Source organism: Rhinoraja longicauda, chromosome 36, assembly GCF_053455715.1.
Source record: "Rhinoraja longicauda isolate Sanriku21f chromosome 36, sRhiLon1.1, whole genome shotgun sequence".
Lineage (NCBI taxonomy): Eukaryota > Metazoa > Chordata > Chondrichthyes > Rajiformes > Arhynchobatidae > Rhinoraja > Rhinoraja longicauda.
Window position 1 is genome coordinate 795,245 of NC_135988.1, and position 25,579 is coordinate 820,823.

Genomic DNA, 25,579 nt, shown 5'->3' on the forward strand with positions numbered 1-25,579 from the left:
ATATGCAACATCTACAGCTTTGCCCTCATTGACCTTTTTGGTCGCGTCTTCAAAAAACTCAATCAAATTTGTGAGGCACAACTTCCATGCTGACTATCCTTAATCAGCCCTTGTCTGTTGAAATACCTGTATATCCTACCCCTTAGAATACTCTAGTAACTTTTCAACAACAGATTTTAAGCTCACTGGCTTATAATTCTCAGCATTTTCCCTGCAGCCCTTCTTCAATAGAGGCACAACATTTGCCACTCTCCAGTCTTCCGGCACCTAACCTGTTCGTAAAGGTGACTCGTAAATTTCAGCAAGAGCTCCCTCAATTTCCTCTCTAATTTCCCACAATGTCCTCGGATATATCTGATCAGGCCCTGGAGATCTGTCTACCCTAATGCACAATAGTACCTTCAGCAACCTTTCGACTGTAACACTGACTGCTCTCAACACTGACTGTACACTAGCACTGTACCGATTGCGGAACAATCCTTGAATCTATGGTGTGCTTTTATATATCTAAAGATCTGAAATAATTGAAAGTTATTTTAGAAATAATTTGATAGCCAATATCAGTTCTGCATTAACACTAGTTAATCTGTTTTGCTTTTGGTTCACTGACTGAAGTAGTGGTCAGACAGGATACCACATTTCCTGAAAGGAATGGCATTAAATAATTAGTGTAGTCAATTCAAATGTTGTATCAGTACTCACTTGTTATGTCCATCTAGATTCACTCCCATCTAACCATTATAGAACAATTCTATCAAACCTATGCAGAATATTTTACAATAGTTGATACAATTGCTTTGTCATTTCTCTTTCACATGCAGTAACTTTGACTTGAGGACATGATCTTGTTATTATTTGAAGTATGGTTATCCCAAATGTGGCAAATAAGAAGAAAACAAGCAAAGTTACCTAACTGCATATAGTAAGTTACGTTGTTTTTATATTTTATTCATGATTATTACCCAATAAGTTATCTCCTCAATATCCCGCAGCTCCGCTCTTGCTCCCCCTCCCCCGATTCGTAACAAGGACAGAACCCCCCTTGTCCTCACCTTCCACCCCATCAGCCAGCGTATCCAACAAATTATCCTCCAACATTTCCATCAACTCCAACGGGATCCCACTACTGGCCACATCTTCCCATCTCCTCCCCTTTCTGCTTTCCGCAGAGACCGTTCCCTCCTTAACTCCCTGGTCCACTCGTCCCTTCCTACCCCAAACCACCCACTACCCAGGCACTTTTCCCTGCAACCGCAGGAGATACAACACCTGTCCCTTTACCTCCCCCCTCGACTCCATCCAAGGACCCAAACAGCCTTTCCAGGTGAGACAGAGGTTCACCTGCACTTCCTCCAACATCATCTATTGTATCCGCTGTTCCAGATTTCAACTTCTCTACATCGGTGAGACCAAACTCAGGCTCGGCCATCATTTCGCTCAACACCTTCGCTCAGTCCCCCTTAACCAATCTGATCTCCCGGTGGCTGAGCACTTCAACTCCCCTTCCCACTCCCAGTCTGACCTTTCTGTCATGGGCCTCCTCCAGGGTCATAGTGAGGCCCACTGCAAATTGGAGGAACAGCACCTCATATTTCGCTTGGGCAGCTTGCAGCCCAGCAGTATGAACATTGACTTCTCTAACTTTAGTTAGTTCCCCTGTCCCTCTTTTCCCCTCCTCCTTCCCAGTTCTCCCACTGTCTTCCTGACTCCACCTATATCCTTTCTTTGTCCCGCGCCCCTCGACATCAGTCTGAAGAAGGGTCTCAACCCGAAACGTCACCCATTCCTTCTCTCCTGAGATGCTGACCTGCTGAGTTACTCTAGCATTTTGTGATACCTGTAAAATGTTATGTGTAATTCAAGTGGATATTTTAAAGGCAGAGACAGATAGATTCTTGATTAGTACGGGTGTCAAGGATTATGGGAGAAGACAGGATAATGGAGTTCAGAGGGAGATATAAATCAGCCATGATTGAATGGCAGAGTAGATTTTATGGGCCGAATGGCCAAATTCTGCTCCTATCAGTTATGACCTTAATTACAATATTTTGTGTTTCTGTGCGTTTATGTACCTGTGATGCTGCCGCAGGCAAGATTTTTACTCTACTTGTACTTCATAGTTGTGCAGGTGACAAAAAACTTGACTTGATTTGACATGTATTTAAAGGAGACCCTTCACAAATTGACCACCCCCGGCGAAGAAACAATACTCGAATGCTCAATGTAAATCAATTAAAATTGTTACTTCAATCAAAATCAGTAAACCTTTCAAAGTGCAAAGTACAAAGTATAAAGTGCGAAAATATTCCTGGAAAGAAATTGACCAGTGTTTGTTTTTTTGTACTTAGAGATGCAGCAATAGTTGAGTAACGGAGAGACAACTAGCAACATATTTAATAAAATATGCTTGAGGAATCCTGACTGAGAAGGCAATAAAGTTTGAAAGTGATGTAGAAAAGGAGCATGTGTGGGAAGTGCAGACTGACCTTCCAAGTATATGCAGATCCTTCAATGCTGGTCTGTACAACAGAAAAACTGCAGACAGCACAGCCTCCCAGAACCTCCTATCCGCGATATGGAGGTCTTGGTGGACAGCAAGTGGGAGTGTTTGTGCCAACCAATGATCGTGGATGAGCTGACTGGCCCCATCCATTTCTTTGCCTCAAATAAAACTGGAGGGAATGGTTTACCAGTGAGGTTGCACTCGACCTTATGGGACTTGGTGGACCGGGACATGCTGGAACTGTATAATGTTGTTCCTCTGGCTGTCAGACACCATGAGGAAAGGCATCATCACCCTCGTCAACAAACAAAAGGTGAAGAAGGATGACATCAGGAATTGGAGAACCATCTCAATGCTAAATGTGGACTATAAAATCCTCTTAATGACCATTGCCAATTGTGTCAATTCTGTTCTGGCACAGGTGATCGAAGCCCATTTTGTACCGGGCAGAAAATTCTCAAGCAGGCTAATGCTGCTCAGGGATGCCAATACTTACGTGCAGGAGAGAGACACCTGCCACATCATCTTGGATTAGGAGAAGGCCTTTGATAGTACATCACAAATGAACAACATGGACATGCGCTCCAAAATGGGTTTTGGAGTTGAATTTAGAACTGGATCCAACTAGTCAGGCAGGGTTGCCCTCTCTCCCCTATCTTGTTTGTGTGCTCTGAAGAACCCTTTTCTGAATCAATCGTGAAGGATAAGAGCTTAAGAGGGGTTACATTGCTAGGCAGTGATGGCACTCACATCATAGCCTCCCTGTACTGTCCAGGTGCTGTCAGGGCTCCTGTACAAGGATCTGCTTTGGCGATCACCAGGGCCGCCTTCCAGTTCATCGGAGGATCAGATCTGGACCAGGACCGACTGGTCCCAGATTCACAGATAAAAGTGCAAAAGCTTAGCAATATCACCCTCAACCTGATGGCTACCTTCATGTGTTGCTGCATCAGGCTATGCATAGAGCGAGAGCACATGGTCACCAAGGGTAATTTCCTGCTGAGGTTCAATCTATCTCTGTTGCGAAGGATGGGCCTGGCATAGATGCCGTGCAATGTGCCATTCAGCTGGACACTGTTGTACTACTTGGCCATTATGAAAAGATTATTTCAACATCTTTACAACAAATCCATCGGGCAGTGGTCAGCAAGGAACATCCTACATGCTCTGCGGGGCATGACTTGATGGACCCCATGGTGTAGTTCCCTGAGCAGACTGCCTAGTTTGTCTGGTGAAATGCCTCTTTGCCAAACTCACTAACAAGCACCAAGACGTTGTTATGCTGGTAGTGAGACGGACGCTCCCAGTCAGATCCTTCTTGTTCCGTTATTCATTTCTGCCATTTCTTGATTCCCCATTATCACTTCTGCAGCATCATTTTTCAGCAGTCCAATGTCCACTCTTGCCTCTTTCTTATTCTTTATATATCTGAAGAAACCTTTGCTACCCTCTTTTACATTATTGGCTTGCTTCCTTTTATATTTCATCTTTTCTCCAAGAATTGCCTTTTTACTTTCCTTCTGTTGTTTAAAAAAAATTCCCTATACACTAGCTTCCCACTAATCTTTGCAATGTTATATTATTCTTTTAGTTTTATGCTGCCTTTTAATAGCTTTGTCAGCCATGGTTGCATAATTCTCCCCCTAGAATCTTTCTTCCTCTTTGGAATGAAAAGATCCTGTGTCTTCCAAATTATTCCCAGAAGTTCCTGCCGTCATTCTTGCTGAGGTCTATTTCAAATGAACTTTAGCCAGCTCCTCCCTCATGCTTCCGTTGTCCCCTTTGCTCAACTGTATTGCCGATACATCTGATTTCATCTTCTCCCTCTCAAATTGCAGGTTGAATTTTACCATATCATGGTCACTACCCCCTAGCTGTTCCTTGAGGTTAACCTCCCAAATCAAACCCAGATCATTCGAATCCAGAATTGCTCAACTACTAGATGCTCTAAGAAACAATCTCAAATTGTCTTTTGGAGACTTTCTAATAATGTATGTTGCTGACAGACCACTGCTATAGACAGGAGACATTGGCCCACCATTTTCGAAAGTGTAGATTTGCAAAGAGGGTCTGGAGAATGATGAATGGGTCATTGTAACGATTCACCCCAAACAGCTCCGTAACAGAGCACTTTCTGATTTACAGGCTGTTCCCAACAATACCTTGATGTTCCCGGATGGACGTTGTATTGTTGGAAGACCATCAACGGGATGAAAGATGCTCTTTGGTCTGCCCAAGCTAGTTGGAGTTCTGAAGCTTGATGCAGCTGATGCCAAGTCTCTGTGGGAGGGGGTCCACAGTCTAAGGTCCTTCTGCTGTCGAGTATTGACAGTCAGAGTCCGGTGGGACACCCATCAAACAAGGGAAGGAATATAATCCGAGGCGGCCACATGAGTGGCATGAGTGTATTGATTAAGAATAGGTGTGAACATTATTGAAAACTACGCCAGTGCATGTGTGGACCCTAAAAATATATTTGGAGTTTTTTGGGGGGAAAATTTCAATTTTATTCTAAAAGATCAGTTTTAATATTTAAAGTCTATTAATGTTACTGTTAATGATAATGTAAATATTAGATAGGTTAAATAATTCTGCTCCAAATCTGGGAGCAAAGTTTCATGAACCAACATTTTCAGTTCCTCGAGTCTACTGGGAGCAAAGCCAGCTTTCTCTCAGCTGCTGTATTATTTTTCATACATACATCATCAGCGGTCCCATGTCCCTTAATATTTTCTGATGTTCCATGAGTGCCTGACAGTGAGAGTCATTTTCTGTTACAAATGTATGGAAGAGGTTTATAGGCTCTACTTTTAGAAGCAATTCTGGAATTCCAATTTGCTGAGGAAATGTTTGATTTCCAATCATAAATCTGTGGAGGGATTTCTCATCCAAGCATTTCCCAAGATTTTTTAACACATCTCTGAGCTGATGTCCCAGGTGATATTTGTGCCAGTTTGAATATGGCTGACTTAATAGCGAATGCATCAGGACAGTCTTAAAGAGAGAGGAGCCACGAACACATCGCTGGTCTGGTGAATGGCACAGTTTTTCAGTCAGAATGATCAGTATTTAAAGGCTTTTCAGGGGACAGCTTTTGGGGATATTCTTGGTCATAATTTTGAGAAACCTGTACTCACAGACAGCACAGGAAACGTGCCAGTAGGTAGTGGGCACTGTACTATTCTTGGGGTAATTGGAAAAACGAGGTACAAGGTGGACATCGGAACCCTTCAGCCTCACAGCAGGAAAGACTTTGATGTGAATATTTCATCCTGACTGATATTGTACTTTTAAACCACAGCAACCAGTAATATTACAGAAGGTCAGTTCAAAATCATATCGATGCCAAATTTTGTTCCATGATTTGGCAAATAAAACCCTGAACCATTTCACTACCTTCTTATAATCCAAAAACCACTTGGAATCCATGATAGAAGCAAAACCATTGGAATGAACATCAGGTTCAAATCCTTTGCTGTGAATAAGACAAAGAATGTCCCCTTCAGGTTCTGTGGTTTCACATTTGCAGGCCAGGTCAGCGTTATTTGCTGTAACCATGAGAATCCTTCTCAAACTCTGTTTCTCCCGTGGGATGTCATAGAAACAGATCTCTGGTTTAAAACAATAACCACCCTGGAGAAAAATTGGAACCAAAATATCATATACGGATGGTATCTTGCAGCTCCATTTTTCGAACTGACTCCCAATGCCCACACATTCTTCAAGGATCAGCTCTGAGCTCCACGGACAAAGATTCCGACTGGCTTCTAAACGACTGTCCACAAAACATTCTGCAAATTCACAGGTCTCAAGTGGTTCTTGGCTCCCATTTTAATGCAGATGTTGTAGAACTGATCCAGGACATTAAGATCAGGGGTATTCAAAATGTTGTTGTCAGGTCTTTGAGGAATTTCATCTCGCATTACTTCCTCATTATCATTGTCCTGGGGATTATGTAGCAAAATGTCACCTCTCCAGAGTCCCAAGACCTGAATTATGACCATTTTGAACGTTATATAGGTGATCCAATTCATTCTTGGTGAATCTTCGCTATCTGCAGATAAATGGATCTTTATATTCCGCTGATTGTTACTTTTTTTTCTCCATTTCCCTTTGGACCTGTTCTATCTGCTGTTGGTACTGGTGCTAGTGCTCCTTAATTCTATTCTGGACCTCTTATGTCTCCACTTCATCACTCAGGAAGCAGGGATGGTACAAGCTCCCTGTAATCATCAGAACACACGTTGAAAGGTTTTAACGCAATTGTCATCATAAAAACATCAAGCAGATAACAGATATTCAGAAGGTGTGTGCAATTCAAATGGAAACTACATCTCTCTGAGACTGCTGTTTTGAGATATTGGAATATTTCATCATCCATCATTATCCATACATTTTCGGCAGGTGACTTCCTGCTCCACAATTGGCTTCTGATATGGGTAGGTGGATGGCAATTAGTGAAGTCAGGATTCACAATATTTATATGAACAAGAATTACCAGTGAGGAGACTTGTTAGAAATAGTTAGAAATCATGGCCTCATCCATTAAGGGCGGCATGGTGGCACAGCGGTAGTTACTGCCTTACAACGTCAGAGACCCGTGTTCAATCCTGACTACTGGTGCTGTCCGTATGGAGATCTATGTTCTCCCCGTGACCTGTGTGGATTTTCTCCGAGATCTTCGGTTTCCTCCCGTCCTCTAAAGACCGACAGGTTTGTAGGTTAACTGGCTTGGTTTAGTTTAGAAATGTAAATCTGGTATAAATGTTAAATTGTCCCTAGCATGTGTAAGGTTGAATGAATGAATAAGTTTATTGGCCAAGTATGTGCATTTCCAAGGAATGTGCCTTGGTGCTCCGCTCACAAATGAGAAGACAAACATACAGTTAACAATTAAGAATAAAGCATGAACACATCAAAACAATAAGGATACAACATTACGGTCTAAACGTGGGTGAAAATAAACTAGAGCAAAAAAGAAACTACAGACTTTGGTTATTGAGTAGAACTACCACTCGTGGAAAAAAAGCTGTTTTTATATCTGGCTGTGGCTGCTTTGACAGTCCGGAGTCGCCTTCCAGAGGGAAGTGCTTCAAAGAGTTTGTGGCCAGCGTGAGAGGGGTCAGAGATGATCTTGCCCGCTCACTTCCTGGCCCTTGCAGTGTACAGTTCGTCAATGGGGGGAAGGTTGCAGCCAACAACCTTCTCAGCTGTGTGAACGATCCGTTGTAGCCTCCGGATGTCGTGCTTGGTGGCTGAGCCAAACCAGACCATGATGGACAAGGTGAGGACGGACTCAATGATAGCAGTATAGAACTGGACCATCATTGCTTGTGGCAGATTGTGTTTCTTCAGTTGCCGCAGGAAGTACATCCTCTGTTGGGCCTTTTTGACTGTGGAGTCGATGGTGGCCCCCCATTTAAGGTCCCTGGAGATGAAGGTTCCAAGGAACTTAAATGACTCCACAGATGTGACTATGGTGTTGTTGATGGTGAGTGGGGGGAGGGGAGGGGGAGCTCTTTGAAAATCTACAATTAGTTCCACTGTCTTGAGAGCATTGAGCTCTAGGTTGTTGCGATGGAACAGGATGCCAGCTGTGTCGCTTCCCCTCTGTAGGCAGATTCCTCCCCATCCTGGATCAGTCCAATCAGGGCTGTGTCATCCGGAAACTTGAGGAGCTTGACAGAGGAGTCTGTGGAGGTGCAGTCGTTGGTGTAGAGAGAGTAAAGGAGAGGGGAGAGTACGCAGCCTTGCGGAGCTCCTATGCTGAGGGTCTGCGGGTCCGAGATGTGCTTTCCCAGCCTCACATGCTGCTTCCTCTCTGTCAGGAAGTTGATGATCCACTGACAGAGGGGTTCAGGCACAGTCAACTGGGAGAGTTGAGTGTGGTAGCTATGGCACAATGGTGTTAAACGCAGAGCTAAAGTCCACAAACAGAATCCTGGCATAGGTCCCCTTGTGGTCACGGTGCTGGAGGATGAAGTGCAGGCCTAGGTTGACCGCGTCATTCACCGATCTATTGGCCCTATATGCAAACTGCAGTGGGTCCAGCAGGGGGTTTGTGATGTTTTTCAGCTGGGCCAGCACAAGTCTTTCAAAGGTCTTCATGACTTCAGAGGTCAGTGCCACAGGCATGTAGTCATTAAGACCAGTGATCCTTGTCTTTTTGGGTACAAGGACAATAGTGGAGCCCTTGAAGCAGGCAGGGACAGTGCAGGTTTGCAGGGACTGGTTGAAAATGTCTGTGTAGATCTGTGCCAGTTGTTCGGCACAGAGCTTGAGGGTAGAGGGGGAAACATTGTCCGGTCCTGGAGTTTTCCGGCTTTTCTGTTTCCTGAATAGCCTCTCCACCTCCGCAATTTCTATTGTTAAACTGGAGTCAGTCTGTGAGGATGTGCAAATTGATGATTGCAGAGGGGTTGGGGGGGGGGGGGGGGGTAGGGGCCAGTCTTTGCAAACTTAAGTCAGTCTGTGAGTAGGTGTAAATTGCTGTTTGGGGAGGAGTGGGTGGGGAAGGGTCCAGTCTTTGCAAACTTGGGTAAGTCTGAGTACGTGTGAAGTGATGATGGGGGGGGGGGGGGGGGGGGGGAGGGAGGGAGGGATCCCAGGATTGTGTTTCTGTTTCTCGAACCTGCAGTAAAACTCATTCAGGTCGTTGGTCAGCTGAGCTTTCCTCTTGTAGCTAGTAATTTCTTGCAAGCCCTTCCAAACTGAAGAAGGGTCATTAGCTGAGAACTTGCTACACAGCTTCTCAGAGTATCTTTCCTTGACAGCTCTGATTCCTCTTCTCAGCTTGTACTTGGCCTGCCTGTAGAGGTCTGTATCCCAGCTCCTGTAGGCCTCAACGTTTGACTGGCGGAGCTGTCTGAGTTCTGCCGTGAACCAGGGCTTGTTGTTGTTGAACCAGATCCGGGTCTTCGTGGGAATGCAACTGTCCTGGCAAAAGCTGACATAGGATGTCACAGTGCCTGTGTACTCATCGAGGCTTGTGGTTGCTTCCCTGAACACATTCCAATCAGTGCAGTCAAAGCAGGGCTGTCGTTTTTCAATGCCCTCGGTCGTCCACCTCTTCATTGTTCTGACCACAGGTTTAGCAGATTTTAGTTTCTGCCTGTAGGTCGGAATAAGGTGAACTAAACAATGATCGGAGAGACCCAGAGCCGCCCGAGGAACAGAGTGATATGCGTTCTTGATTGAAGTGTAGCAGTGATCAAGTGTCTTCTCCCCTCTGGTGGGGCAGGTAACATGAAGTCTGTACTCTGGGAGATCCCGACTGAGGTTGGCCTTGTTAAAGTCCCCCAAAACAATGACCATAGTTGTGTTAATTTGCGGAGATTGCTGGTCAGTGCAGACTCAGTGGGCCGAAGGACCTGTTTCTACGCTGTATCACTAAACCAAAATGAAAAGTAATTAGAAAATTCTCAATGATATCGCAAGTTTCTAATGTTTTATGATTGGATAATGGTGAGCTCAGACTATTAAAGCCTACATTTACATGAGCAAAAAATACTAGACACTAACGCCAATTGGCAGGCATTGGTAGTTTGCAAATGACCATGAGTCAGAATAAAGTCACAGTAGCAATTAAATGAAATGAGCACCTGAGACATCCATTTGAGCATTTTTCCACTGTATATTTTTCACTCATCCAAGTGCTATGTAACTTGAAGAAAGTGAAAGGTCAAATAAGGAGAACAATTAGAGAAGGTGAAATGTGGAACATTCCTCTCTGATCCCACCATAGGCCATCAAAACAAGTCAAGGAAGCCACTCGGACTGATAAACATTGCATATTCTCCTCACACGTGGTGAATTCAATCCCAGCTCAGTAATAGCCACGACTAATTCTTGAACAATAATTATTTCCCTGGGAAAAAGATACCTCACCATTGCTTCCACAGATGCTGCCTGACCTGGTGAGGTCTTCCTGTATTTTATATTTTGCTCAAAGTTGCAGCTTCTGCAGTGTCCTGTGTCTCCATTCTGCTACCTCACCATCTAACATGGTTCTGATCTTATCAAGTTAAGAATGTGACATTTTTCTCTCCAATTTGTCTGGTTGAAATAAATATTGGCCGAAACATTATCTCGAAATTCATAATCAAATCTCTCCTGAACACAGAGACTTTGGAAGAGAAGCAGAAATAAATGGCATTTGTGTAGTGATATAAACCCATGTGTCTATGTATTAAAATTTGTTTCAAAAAAGCTTTGGTGAATCTTGGTTTTATTAACAGGGGATGAAAGTACAAAGAGGTTATGCTAAGAGGTTAGCCTCAATTGCAAAATAGTTCTCAGCATTGAAATTTATGAAAGTGGTGCCTCCCAGGTCCGTGTTTCTGATAAAGGTAAGAAGACACTAATTGGAGTTGTCTACAGACCCCCAAATAGTAGCCCGGATGTAGGGTGTAAGTTACAGCAGGAGTTAAAGCTGGCATGTAACAAGGGTAATGCCACTGTGGTGATGGGGGATTTCAATATGCAGGTAGACTGGGAAAATCATGTTGGTTCTGGGCCCCAAGAAAGATAGTTTGTAGAGTGCCTTCAAGATGGATTCTTAGAGCAGCTTGTGCTGGAGCCTACCAGAGAAAGGGCAATTCTGGATTTAGTGTTGTCCAATGAACCAGATTTGATAAGAGAACTCGAGGTAAAGGAGCCGCTTGGCAGCAAAAACAAGGAGGTGGATTATTCTCTCAATGGTGTCAGGTTAGGTAAGGGGGACGTGCAGCAAGACTTGGGTGTCCTTGTACACCAGTCACTGAAAGTTGCCGTGCAGGTATAGCAGGCAGTGAAGAAAGCTAATGGCATGTTGGCCTTCATAATGAGAGGATTTCAGTTTGGGAGTAAAAAGATTCTTCTGCAGTTGTATAGGGCCCTGGTAATACCACATCTGGAGCATTATGTACAGTTTTGGTCTCCTAATTTGAGGAAGGATACCCTTGTAATTGAGGCAGTGCAGCGTAGGTTCACGAGATTGATCCCTGGGATGGCGGGACTGTCATATGAGGAAACATTGAAAAGACTAGGCTTGTTTCATTGGAGTTTAGAAGGATGAAAGGGGAAACTTATAGAGACATATTGTCGTGGTTACCGGTGTTCAAAATGAAGCAGATGACACGGAGAATTCTTCAAGAAGTTAAAAGCCTTTATTTGCAAACAACGGCTGGAACAATCAGGATGTCAACCATCTGACTGCCCACTTAGTACACCGGGCAGCCTATTTTTATAGGGTTATTCTAAACCTTATCTCCTTTGCATTACCTCATACCCATACTCCCTTTCTCCCACACTCCCTTTCTTCAGTCCTTCATTGCTTTGTAGTACCTGTTTGTCCCGCCAACATTAAATCCCATTTAGTAATATATCCTTATCTCAATGCTCACATCCCTTCATATTTCGCCTCCCTTATTTCCTGCTAGTTCATCCCTCACATCCATCCATCCCCCCCAAGGCCTATGTTTTTCCTTATCTCTTCTCTTGCCACCGTTAAATCCTACTCATTGATGAATGTCCGCATCCCTTCGGATTCTGCTACCCTTATCATCAAGGCTAAAGCAAAGGTACAAGCTGCAAAGGAGTGTTATACAAAGGAGTGTTATGTTACAGAGATGTGTCAAGGGTACGGAATGTCTAGAGCGCCTTAATTAGTTACAAAGAGGCGCCTAATGCCTAAGCAGTTACAAACCTTAAACAACAATGTATAAAATAATGCCGTAACAATGTCTAATGTATAAAATACTAGCAAATAATATCATGCATAAAATAATATTCTCCCATATTCCCCCCTTTGAGACCTACACGGTCTCACAGAAAAAGAAAACCAAAAAACGCACATGCTGTTAACTCAAATCATAAATCCACTCTCAACCATTAGCCCCCCAACTTAGGATTTTATAAAGAACGTGCAGTTTGTCAGTGTTCTTCTTCCAACATGCTAACATCCTGGGTCACTCAGCCAAAAACCTACCCCCATATGTCTAGGGTAGGAAAAAAGACCCAGCTTCCCTTACAACTACGTTCTTAGTAATCTTCCAGAGTAAATTGCTCATCAGTATAGTATTCTATCGGAGAGATCTGTTTCTCTTGGAGGTGAAATTTGCCCGTATCCTGGAGCAACGGCAGCTGATTCGCAGTGGCTTTCACTAGAAGAGATTTAATACATGGAAAAACACAACACAGCACAATAGCAATTATAAGCAGGGTGATTCCGATAGTCACCCCGATTTTAACCAGCCACGACCCCCATCCGCCTAGAATGTTTTCTAGCCAGCCAAAGAGTTGGTGCCCGTAACCTGCATTCTGTTTAACCTCTGAAGAGTCTAATCTTGATCAATGCGTATAATTGTGAGGGTCTGGTATAGCCAGTATTTGTTCCTTGGCTTTGGCCCATACGATACATTGTGATCGTTGCATAGTGTGTGCCGTATACTGTGCCCACTTATACCAATCATTAGTGGTTGCTGTGCGCCATGCGACTAAGTTATGTGAGTCATCGCCATCCCTATCCTCAACGTTCCTTCGAACCCGCCTCTGTTCCCCTAACTCTAGCAGGGTAGTATTAGGACCAGTCTGGTTCCACCCAGTCCAAAGCTGTGAAATCGAGGGCTCCCAGATCTGATTCGGGAGAAGCACTATTGTCCCCCACCCCGTCGCCCCTGTCCACATTGTCGCGAGGAGGACAGACGCCCACAACCTCATCTTCAACAACCTCAGAGTCACTAATGCCCCCAAAGACTTCCTTTATGATCTGGTCAATGCCTGATCCTTCTCCTGTATTTTCGTTCTCACGCTCGCTTACTTCTTCTCCTGTATTTTCGTTCTCTTTCCCGTTTACCTCGAGGTCATTCACAGGTTGTGCCTGTGGGACAGTCCTTGTACAATGATTGAGATGGTACCACGTGGACCGGCCCTCTACCTGAACAGCAGTCGGTGAGGCCTTAGTTACTGTGAACGGTCCTTCCCTTCTCGGCTCATTCCACCTTCGTCGAAAGGCTCGCACATAGACCTGATCTCCGGGTTTAATAGGTCCTTCTCCCTGGTCTGCCTCTGGCTCCTTTTGCTTTTCCTGTGTGTAAATAGACTTGTGTATCATAGTTAACTGTTGCATGTATTGTTTAAGTTCTACCTCTAATTGCTCCAAACTTGGTCCCTTGTAAGGACCTCTCCATTTGGGCATCGGCATGGATCTGCCAGTGAGCATCTCGTGTGGTGTTAAATGAGTTATTCGATTAGTTTGCATGTGACAGCTCATTAATGCCAATGGCAGGGCATCAATCCAATTTAACTTTGTATTTGTGCAAATCTTGTTCAATTTAGCCTTCAACGTTCCATTAACTCTTTCTACCATGCCCTGAGATTGAGGGTGGTATACACACCCAAATCTTTGTTTCACTCTCAGGGCTTGCAGCACCAACTTAACTGTTTTTTAATAAAAGCCGCTCCATTGTCGGAACTGATTTCGGTTGGTATGCCGAATCGTGGGATGACCTCGTTTGTCAGAAACTTGACTACAGTTCCTGCACCTAAATCCTTAGATGGTACTGCCTCCACCCATCTGCTAAATCTATCAATTACTACCAGCATATACCTTTTCCCTCTTACTTTTTTCAACATGTCTACATAGTCAATAACCAGGTGTCTAAATGGTCCTTCGAGCACAGGTATATGTCCTATAGGTGTTGCTATTCCCTTTCTAACATTGTTTTGAGCACATATCTCACATTGTGACAAAATGTAATCTACTGAAGCCTGTAGATAGGGTGACCAAAATCCATCTCTCTTTATCTTCCTTAACACCTCCCCCCTTGCACAGTGGTCTAGCCCATGCGCTTCTGAGATGAGAATGGTTAGCAGAGGTGTAGGTGCTACCAGTAAACCTTTGTCCGTATTCCACAGGCCCTCTACATTCTGTTTGGCTCCCCTCTGTCTCCATATTGTTTGTTCAGTTAAAGTAGCCCTACCTTGCATCGCAACTATATCCTCCTGTGTGGGTTGCAGGTTCAAATTTACCTGAGGGGCAATAATGGCTGATTGGCATCCAGATGCTTTTCTGGCTGCTTCGTCTGCGGCATGATTGCCCTTTGTGATCATGTCATTTCCCTTTTTATGTGCCTGGCATTTAACGATAGCTAGTGCCTTAGGTTTAGTCAGTGCCTTTATTAGGTCCGAAATTTGCTGAAAATGCTGTATGGGGTCCCCATTGCTTTTCTTGAAGCCACGCTGCTTCCATACTGCCCCAAACAGGTGACAGACCCCATGTGCATATGCTGAATCTGTGTAAATGTCAGCTTTCTCACCCTCCATCATTTCACACGCTGTTGTTAAAGCCTTAATCTCTGCTAACTGGGCTGAGCAAGGTTGTGGGCAAGCTTCTAATCTGATTGTTTGAAAACCTGATTGGTCCTGCTGCACTACTGCAAATCCTGCATGATTGCCATCATAATCCCTATAGCATGAACCATCCACAAACAAAACTTTCTTGTCCTCATCATTCAGTGGTTCTGATTGTAAGTCCGTCCTTAATTTAGAAAAAACATTGTTTCCCCAACACAATCATGGGGTTCCCCCTCATAGTCAAGCGGAACATAATCAGCTATGTTACTTGTGGTGCATCTTTGTATTGTAATGTCTGGGAATGTCAACAGCATTTGAAATGCTATTATTCTAGCCGGTGTTAATACAAACTTCCCCTTCTCCAACAGCTCTACTACTTTATGGTGTGTATATATAGTTACAAGATAGCCCATGGTTATAGATGAGGCTTTGTTGTACGCATAGTGCAATGCAGCCAGTCCCTGATAACAGGGTGGGTAACCCTGCGCCACCTCGTCCAATTTTGTACTGTAGTATGCTACAGGCTGCTTAGCTTTACCTATGCCTGTTTCCTGCATCAGTACTGCTGCAGCGTAGCCCTCCTGCCTGTTTGAAACGTACAAGTGAAAGATTCTCTCATAATTTGGCAGGGCCAGGGCTGGGGCTGACTGTAACTCTCGCTTAATGGTGTTAAAAGCTGTCTCCGCCTCCTCATTCCATTGTAAAACATTCCTCAAATTTGTGTGTCCCGCTTCCTTCAGTATTTTTCTCAATGGCATCACAATTTCAGCATATTCTCCAATCCAGTCTGAGCTATATCCAGACATTTCCAAAAATGTCATCATTTGCTTTACTGTCTGAGGCTTGGGAGCTTTAATTATTGCCTCAATTTGATCTGGTGCTATAGCTTTTACTCCCTTGGAGATCAACCGTCCTAAATATTCCACCTGTTGCTTACAAAACTGCAACTTCTTCCTGGACACTTTATGGCCTCCGTCTGCCAGCCTTTCTAAAAGAGTCATGGTGTCTTGCTCACATTGCTCCTCACTTTCAGAGCAGACCAACAAATCATCCACATACTGTATTAACATACTATGTAGGGATACACCTTCCAAATCTGCCTTCAGTACCTGATTGAAAACATGAGGCGAGTGTTTAAATTCCTGCGGCATCCTAGTATAAGTATATTGAATGCCCCTGTAAGTAAACGCAAACAAAAACTAACGGCACGCTAAAGAATGCTGAGCAGAGATCAATCACTGAAAAGTACCCTGCCTCCGGTACATCCCCAACATATTCTATCAACTACCTGTCTGCCTACTGGCCTTCCTCTTCCCCTTCCTTGTGCTCCCCCTTGAGGGCCCCAATCCTGTCGGGGCTGATTCCCTGATCTGATTTGCCCCTGATAGGACATTTGAGGAGAAGCTCCCCCAAAGACATTTATTATTGGCATGGGATTCTCTGGCCTCTGCCTGGCTCTGTCATAGGACTCACTCTGCATCAGTGTATCGTTCACTTCTGCTGTTTCAGCCAGGTCTGCAGTTACTGCCAGCATTTTCTTTCCTTTTTCTTGCTCTTTCTTTTTTAGTTCTTCTAGTTGCATTTGCATCAACTTTCTCTGCACCTCTTCTTGTTGGTTCACCATTTTTTTGTCTCTCCTTACGACATTTGTCGACTGCATGAACCAGGTGGTCCCTGAACCTCCTCCAGTCTGGACTTAACTCGAGGAGACATTGCGTCCACTATAGCGGTCCGAAACAAAGCGGTCATTAACTCGTTACCGTCTATGTTTTGTTCGGTTTCAAGTCTCCACTTTTTCAGTTGATCCTCCAGATAAGCCGTTGGGTTCTCTGTGTCCCCCAGCGGGTCTCCTTTCAATGTCTTTAGGTCCACTTTGAGTGGGTAACAGTCTCTGAGGGCCTGCCATACCCTCTGCCTGACTCGATCAAATGGCGTGCCATCAATCATCGGGTTATTTGCTGCGTTTTTTATCCCAGCCATTTCAAATAGTTCTGCTAATTTCGTGGTTCCTATTACCTTCACCAGTAGTGCCTTCAAATCTCCCATAGCCAATAATCATCCTGTAGTCTCCTCCTCAAAGGCCCTAATCCATTTTCCTGCCCCGTTATATATGTTGGGCAAGGTGTTTTTCAGCCCCTCTAGGTCTCGGGTCACCCAAGGAATATACTGGGTTTGTCCTGCCTTTTTCATAAGTAATGGCATCATTCCACCCTTCAGCTCCTGTCTCTCGCTTGCCATCTCTTGTTGTGGTTCTACCTGTATGCTTTCCCACCTCATTCCTTCCTGGGCGTACCCCTGGCTTTCCTTTCTTTTTCTTTCCATATATTTTTCCATCTCCCTTATCTCTATCTCTAAGCGCTTTATGGATGCCTCTATTTCCCTTCTACACTCCCTTGTTCTTTCCCCATCACTTTCCAATTCTGCTTAATTCTCACAGTCTTGCCCTCTCTCTGATGCCTGCTGATTATATGCCTGTGTTTCTGCGCTGCAGTCTCCCTCATACTCCTTATTTGCTGCCTGACGGATCTCACAAATCTTTCTGTCCCTGAGATCCCTGAGGACCTGCAACCTTTTAATGTCTGCTTCTAGTTCCCGTGCTTCTTGCTTCATCCTTTCCTTTTCTCGCTGCCCCCTTCTCTGTCTATATTCCTTTATGTCTTGCCCATTCCTCCAAACTTCGACTTATCCCTCTATCTCCACTATCCCTTCCACCAAAGGGCACTGCTTTATTCCGTCCTGGCTGGAATAGGGAGGGGGATACCCAGGGTCCCTTAGGCTGGGGTACAGAGTTGATTTTTTCCACCGATGCTCCTGATTTTTATGCTGTTTTTCGGGTTTTTTCACTCTTGTTTGGGGTGGTATTCTTTTCCTGGTATGCTTTCCTCAGCCTTTCTCCTTCTATTCTAAACAATTTAAGCACGTCTAGTTCTTTTTCCTTTTTCGTTACTCGGGTTTCTGATTTATCCTTAGGCTTAGACAATAGACAATAGACAATAGGTGCAGGAGTAGGCCATTCAGCCCTTCGAGCCAACACCGCCGTTCAATGCGATCATGGCTGATCACTCTCAATCAGTACCCCGATCCTGCCTTCTCGCCATACCCCCTCACTCCGCTATCCTTAAGAGCTCTATCCAGCTCTCTCTTGAAAGCATCCAACGAACTGGCCTCCACTGCATTCTGAGGCAGAGAATTCCACACCTTCACCACTCTCTGACTTATAGTTCTTAATTAACACTTCCATTTCATCACACATATTTATATCAAAATATAAATATATCAAAATACATATCAAAATTTATATCATATTTATATCATTCCGTGGGCCATTTCGTAACCAATTTTTTCGTCCTTTTTTCCCATTTCTCAGCGTGTTTTTTAATATCCTCTTTGGATATGGGGAATTTCTTACTTAGTAGTTCAACTGCAGTTATTTTATTCATTGTACTCGTCTTATGTTATGTTAGTGCACTTGGTCAGTCAGTTTAAATGCAGTCCTTGTTTTCACTCCGTTCCGTCTCTATAGTCACTATGGTACCTATTACGCTATTTCTATTTTCTACAGTTCTACTATATTCCTTTAATATTTTGCAATTTTTATTTTTTATGTTATCCAATTATTCCAATTTTTAAATTTTTTTTTTGATCCTGCCCGTACAGACCCCTAGCCGACCAGAGTAATCCCCGGTTAACTAGAGCGGTATCCACAGGTCGCCTTGTCTATTCAGTCCCCTATCCTCTTAGGGCGGTATCCACAAGGTTTTTTGATCCTGCCCGTACAGACCCCTAGCTAACCAGAGTGATCCCTAGTTAACTAGGGCGGTATCCACAGGACGCTTTATCCTGCCCGTACAGACCCGTAGCTAACCAGAGATCCCTAGCCAACTAGAGCGGTATCCACAGGACGCTTTATCCTGCCCGTACAGACCCCTAGCCAACCAGAGATCCCTAGCTAACTAGAGCGGTATCCACAGGATGCCTCGTCTATTCAGTCCCCTATCCTCTTAGGGCGGTATCCACGAGGTCTTCGTGACGTCACAAACTCTTACTCAACTAAATCTACTTTCTTAACTTATCTATTTTCTACTTACCCCACTGCGCAGCCTTCTTGAGCAATCCTCCGGGTCTCTTTTTAGAATAGTTTAGACAGATTCTTTGGATCGGAGAGGCCCTTGGACCGCCTGGGCACTCCTGTGCCACCAGTGGTCCCCGTTTTCAACAGGTCATTAGTCCAAATAAAGCGGAAAACCGCCTACCTTTTTTGCGGGTGGCCACCCTTTACCTGTTGAACCGGGGAGCCCCTGATGGGCTTGGAAGCGCCTTTAGCTTGTCGTCCGTTATCGAACGGGCCTCTTTCCGATCCTGCCGACTACGCCAATTTTGTCGTGGTTACCGGTGTTCAAAATGAAGCAGATGACACGGAGAATTCTTCAAGAAGTTAAAAGCCTTTATTTGCAAACAACGGCTGGAACAATCAGGATGTCAACCATCTGACTGCCCACTTAGTACACCGGGCAGCCTATTTTTATAGGGTTATTCTAAACCTTATCTCCTTTGCATTACCTCATACCCATACTCCCTTTCTCCCACACTCCCTTTCTTCAGTCCTTCATTGCTTTGTAGTACCTGTTTGTCCCGCCAACATTAAATCCCATTTAGTAATATATCCTTATCTCAATGCTCACATCCCTTCATATTTCGCCTCCCTTATTTCCTGCTAGTTCATTCCTCACATCCATCCATCCCCCCCAAGGCCTATGTTTTTCCTTATCTCTTCTCTTGCCACCATTAAATCCTACTCATTGATGAATGTCCGCATCCCTTCGGATTCTGCTACCCTTATCATCAAGGCTAAAGCAAAGGTACAAGCTGCAAAGGAGTGTTATACAAAGGAGTGTTATGTTACAGAGATGTGTCAAGGGTACGGAATGTCTAGAGCGCCTTAATTAGTTACAAAGAGGCGCCTAATGCCTAAGCAGTTACAAACCTTAAACAACAATGTATAAAATAATGCCGTAACAATGTCTAATGTATAAAATACTAGCAAATAATATCATGCATAAAATAATATTCTCCCATCTCCTAATTTGAGGAAGGATACCCTTGTAATTGAGGCAGTGCAGCGTAGGTTCACGAGATTGATCCCTGGGATGGCGGGACTGTCATATGAGGAAACATTGAAAAGACTAGGGTTGTATTCATTGGAGTTTAGAAGGATGAGAGGGGAAACTTATAGAGACATATCAAATTATAAAAGGACTGGACAAACTAGATGCAGGAAAAATGTTCCCAATGTTGGGGGAGTCCAGAACCAGGGGCCACAGTCTTAGAATAAATGGGAGGTCATTTAATACTGAGGTGAGAAGAATATTTTCATCCAGAGAGTTGTGAACTTGTGAAATTCTCTGCCACTGAGGGCAGTGGAGGCCAAATCACTGGATGAATTTAAGAGAGTTAGATAGAGTTCTGGGGGCTAGTGGAATCAAGGGAGCTGGGGAGAAGTTGGGCACAGGTTACTGATTGTGGATGATCAGTCATGATCACAATGAATGGCGGTGCTGGCTCGAAGGGCCGTATGGCCTCCTCCTGCACCTATTTTTTATGTTTCTTTGTTTCTAACTCTCTCTTGAAAACCCAGTAAATTGGCCTCCACTGTGGCAGAGAATTCCACAGATTTACAACTCCGGGTGAAAATGTTTTTCCTCATCTCAGTCCCAAATGGCCTATCACTTATTCTTAAACTGTGACCCCTCGTTTTGGACCACCAACATGGGGAATATTTTTTGTGCATCTAGCCTGCCCAAATCTTTAAGAATTGTATATGTTTCCCTAATATCCCCTCTCATCCTTCAAAATTCCAGTGTATGGGCGGACTGGGCATGGTCCTCACGATGATGCCCAGTCGGCCCATTCTGTCATCATCCCGGGAATTGACCTACACTGCACTCGTTCAATAGCAATAATGTCCTTCCTCACATTAGACCAAAAATTGCACACAATACTCCAGGTGCGGTCTCACCAGGACCCTGTACAACTGCAGTAGGACCTCCTTGCTCCTGAACTCAAATCCTCTCGCAATGAAGGCCGACATAGCATTAGATTTCTTCACTGCCTTCTGTACCTGCATGCTTACTTAAGGGCCTGTCCCAGTTACGCGATTTTTAAAGCGACTGCCGGCGACTGTCAAAGTCGTACCAGATCGCCGAAATTTTCTTTTACCCTTCGACAATGACCACGACAATGCCGAGTCAGGTCGATGCAAGTTACTTTTTTCATGAAACTAGCACCAGGCTAAGAGATTACGCTGTCTTCAGAATCATCGCGAAATTCCCACGCTTACCTGACCATCAAACTGTCGCCTCCAATCTACCTGTCAAATGTACTGGTAAATAAATTGGTTAAACAAAACTATCTTCAAATGCCTTATCTTAATTTACAATTACATGCTTCCAAATGCATCTGCGAAAACCTAGGGACAGCATGGGGAATCCTGGGCAACTGCCTGCACTCACACCGCTGACCCACGACAATGCCGTGGGGGGTGGGGTGGGGTGGGGTGGGGGAAACCTTTCTTTTTTTAGGTCTCTTCCCCGGGGCGCGGCTCGGCCGCGGGGCCTTCCATCGCCCGTGGGGCCTTCCATCGCCCGGCGCGGCTCGGCCGCTGGACTGAACATCGCCGGCGCAGCTCGGCCGCGGGACCTAACAGTGCCCGGTGCAGCTCGGCCGCGGGGCCTTCCATCGCCCGGTACGGCCGCAGGACGTTTCAGCGCTCGGTGCGGCTCGGCCGCGGGACGTTTCAGTGCCCGGTGCGGCTCGGCCGCGGGGCCTTCCATCGCCCGGTGTGGCTCGGCCGCGGGGCCTTCCATCCCCTTGCGGGGGCTGTGCGTGTCGGTCGCCTCGGTAGGGGTCGAGCTGCCTGTCCGTGGGCGTGGGGGGGAAGAGAGTGGAAGTTTTGTTGCCTCCATCACAGTGAGGGGGTGTTTGGAGTCACTGTGATGGATGTTTGTGTTGGGGTCGTGTGTCCTGTAATTTCGTTCGGTACCTCGGTACCGAATGACAATAAAGTTCTGTACTGTACTGTGATGCCACTGGCCGTCAAGCAGCTGGGGGATCCCGGGCAACTGCCTGCAGGAGCGCCTGTGTCCTCACCTCGACGCGTCAACAGCGCGGCTGTCATCGGTGGCTCCCCCACAGGCTGAAAGTCAATGAATCCGCGTCGCCGGTGCATCAGCTGCCCCCACATCTCGTCCAGCTTTCTGCCCCCCCGCACAATCTGTATGAAAGATCCTGCCCTGAAACATCCCTCATCCATGTTCTGCAAAGATGCTGCCTGACCCGTTCACCTACTTCACTAATTTGTGTAATAGCAGCGCATTTGGAAAGCAGTGACAGGATTGGTCAAAGTAAGCATGGATTTATGAAGCGGAAATCATGCTGGACTAATCTTCTAGAATTTTTTGAGGATGTATCAAGTGGAATGGATAAGGGCGGCCAGTGAATGTGGTGTATCTGGACTTTGAAAAAGCTTTTGATAAGGTCCCACAGAAGCGATTCCTGTGTAAAATTAGAGCACATGGTATTGGGGGGAGGGTATTGACATGGATAGTGAACTGGTGGCAGACAGGAAGCAAGGGGTAGGAATTAACGGGTCCTTTTCAGAATGGCAGGCAGTGACTAGTGGGGTGCCACAAGGCTCAGTGCTGAGACCCCAGTTATTTACAGTATGTATTGACGATTTAGACGAGGGAATTAAATGTAACATTTCCAACTCTCCAGTGCCTGATCATATATATCTGAGGACATTGTGGGAAACTATAGAGGAAATTGCGGGAGCCCTGGTTGAAATTTATGAGTTGTCCTTAAATACAGGAGAGGTGCCGGAAGACTGGAGGGTGGCAAATGTTGTGCCTCTTTTCAAGACGGGCTGCAGGGAAAATGCTGGGAACTATAGGCCGGTGAACTTAACGTCTGTAGTTGGTATGTTACTGGAGAGTATTCTGAGGGATAGGTTATACAGGCATTTGGATGGGCAAGAGCTGATTAGGGACAGTCAGCATGGATTAGTACGTGGGAGGTCATGTCTCACAAATCTGATTCATTGTTTTGAAGACGTGACCAAAAAGGTTGATGAGGGCAGAGCAGTAGAGCCATGTTGCAGTTGTATAAGATGTTGGTGAGACCGCATTTAGAATATTGTGTTCAGTTCTGGACACCATGTTACAGGAAAGATATTGTCAAGCTTGAAAGGGTTCAGAAAGGATTTACGAGGATGTTGCCAGGACTAGACAGTGTGAGCTATAGGGAGAGGTTGAGCAGGCTGGGTCTCTATTCCATGGAGCACAGGAGGATGAGGTGAGATATTATAGAGGTATATAAAATCATGAGAGGAATAGATTGGGTAGGTGCACAGAGTCTTTTGCCCAGAGTAGGGGAATCAAGGACCAGAGGACATAGGTTCAAGGTGAAGGGGAAAAGATTTAATAGGAATCCGAGGGGTAACTTTTTCACACAAAGGGTGGTGGGTGTACGGAACAAGCTGCCAGAGGAGGTAGTTGAGGCAGGGACTATCCCATCGCTTAAGAAACAATTAGACAGGTACATGGATAGGACAGATTTGGAGGGATATGGACCAAGTGCAGGCAAGTGGGACCAGTGTAGCTGGAACATTGTTGGCTGGCGTGGTCGATTTGGGCCGAGAGGCCTGTTTCCACAATGTATCACTATATGACTATGGCTCTATGACTCATTTTGCAAAGTTGGGTGGCAGTGGGAGCTGCGAGGAGGATGCTGTGAGGCTGCCGGATGACTTGGATAGGTTGGGTGAGTGGACAAATGCATAGCACATGCAGTATAATGTGGATAAATGTGAGGTTATCCACTTTGGTGGCAAGAACAGGAAGGCAGATTTTATCTGAATGGTGTCAGATTAGGAAAATGGGAGGTGCAAAGTGACCTGGGTGTGCTTGTACATCAGTCACTGAAGGTAAGCAAGCAGGCAGTGAAGAAAACTAATGGCATGTTGGCTTCATTGCGAGAGGATTTGAGCAAGGAAGTCCTTCTGCAGTTGTACAGGGCCCTGGTGAGACTGCACCTGGAGTATTGTGTGCAGGTTTGGTCTCCTAATTTGCAGGACATTCTTGCTATTGAGGGAGTGCAGCGTAGGTTCACCTGATTAATTTCCGGGATGGCGGGACTGACATATGATGAAAGAATGGGTCGACTAGGCATGTATTCACTGAAATTTAGAAGAATGAGAGGGGATCTTGTGGAAACAAAATTATTTTGTTCTTTTGTTGCTTTTAGCCTGTTGTTAAATGTATGTTTTAGTGTATCTTTAGTTTTGTATTATGTGGGCGGGGGACTTTTTAAATCTCTTCCCTCGATGGAGATGGGACTGTTTCCGTATCGTATCTCTGTCTGCGCTGTGACCTAACATGGTGGACCTGGCGGCCTCTTGATGGGGAACCACTTCGGTAACTCCAACCGCGGATGCCTGCGAATTTAACATCGTGGAGCTTGGTTAGGGATCGACGTCAGGAGGTCCAAGCCGTAGGAGCTTCGACGGCCCCGACGCGGGACTTCGATCGCCGGCTGTTGGAGCTTCGATCGCCCCGACTTCGAATGGTTCGACTGCACCGACCGCGGGAGAAAAAAGAGGAAAGAAGATGAGATTTATTGCCGTTCATCACAGTGAGGAATGTGGGAAGCAGCTGTGGTGGATGTTTATGTTAAATTTTATGTAGTTGTGTGTCTTGTTGCTCTTTGGTATAACTGTATTGTAAATCAAATTCCTTGTATGTTTTTACCTACTTGGCAAATAAATTAATCACACTTACAAATAACAATTACAATTTCGGCCTGAGGTAAGGAAAAACCTTTTCACCCAGAGAGTTGTGAATCTGTGGAATTCTCTGCCACAGAAGGCAGTGAAGGCCAATTCACTGGATGTTTTCAAGAGGGAGTTAGATTTAACTCTCAGGTCTATAGGAATCAAGGGATATAGGGAAAAAGCAGGAACGGGGTACTGATTGTAGATGATCAGCCATGATCGTATTGAATGGCGATGCTGGCTCGAAGGGCCGACTGGCCTACTCCTGCACCTATTTTCAATGTTCCTATCGATACCTAGAAACATAGAAAATAGGTGCAGGAGGAGGCCATTTGGCCCTTCAAGCCTGCACTGCCATTCATTGTGATCGTGGCTGATCATCTACAATCAGTAACCTGTGCCTGCCTTCTCCCCATATCCCTTGATTTCACTAGTCCCAATAGCTCCAACTAACTCTCCTTGAAGTTCGTCCAGTGAATTGGCCCCCACTTCCTTCTGTGGCAGAGAATTCCACAAATTCACAACTCTCTAGATGAAAATGTTTCTTCTCACCTCAGTTTTAAATGGCCTCCCCTTCATTCTTAGACTGTGTCCCCTGGTTCTGAACTCCCCCAACATTGGGATCATTTGTCCTGCATCTAGCTTGTCTAGTCCTTTTATAATTTTATACGTCTCTATAAGATACCCGCCCGTCCTTCTAAACTCCAGTGAATACTCCCATTCCTTCTCTCCTGAGATGCTGCCTGATCTGCTGAGTTACTCCAGCATTTTGTGAAATAAATTCCAGTGAATACAAGCTGAGTTACTATTCTTTCCTCATATGACAGTCCCTCCATCCCAGGGATTAACCTCATGAACCTACCCTGCACTGCCTCAATAGCAAGGTTGTCCTTCCTCAAATTAGGAGACGAAAACTG

General features: G+C 45.1%; 1 pseudogene; it reads right to left on the reverse strand.

Moving 5' to 3' along the window:
* Positions 1-4,233: 4,233 nt before the first annotated feature.
* Positions 4,234-22,076, reverse strand: LOC144610244 (inositol 1,4,5-trisphosphate receptor-interacting protein-like; annotated as a pseudogene).
* Between the last annotated feature and the right edge of the window lie 3,503 nt (positions 22,077-25,579).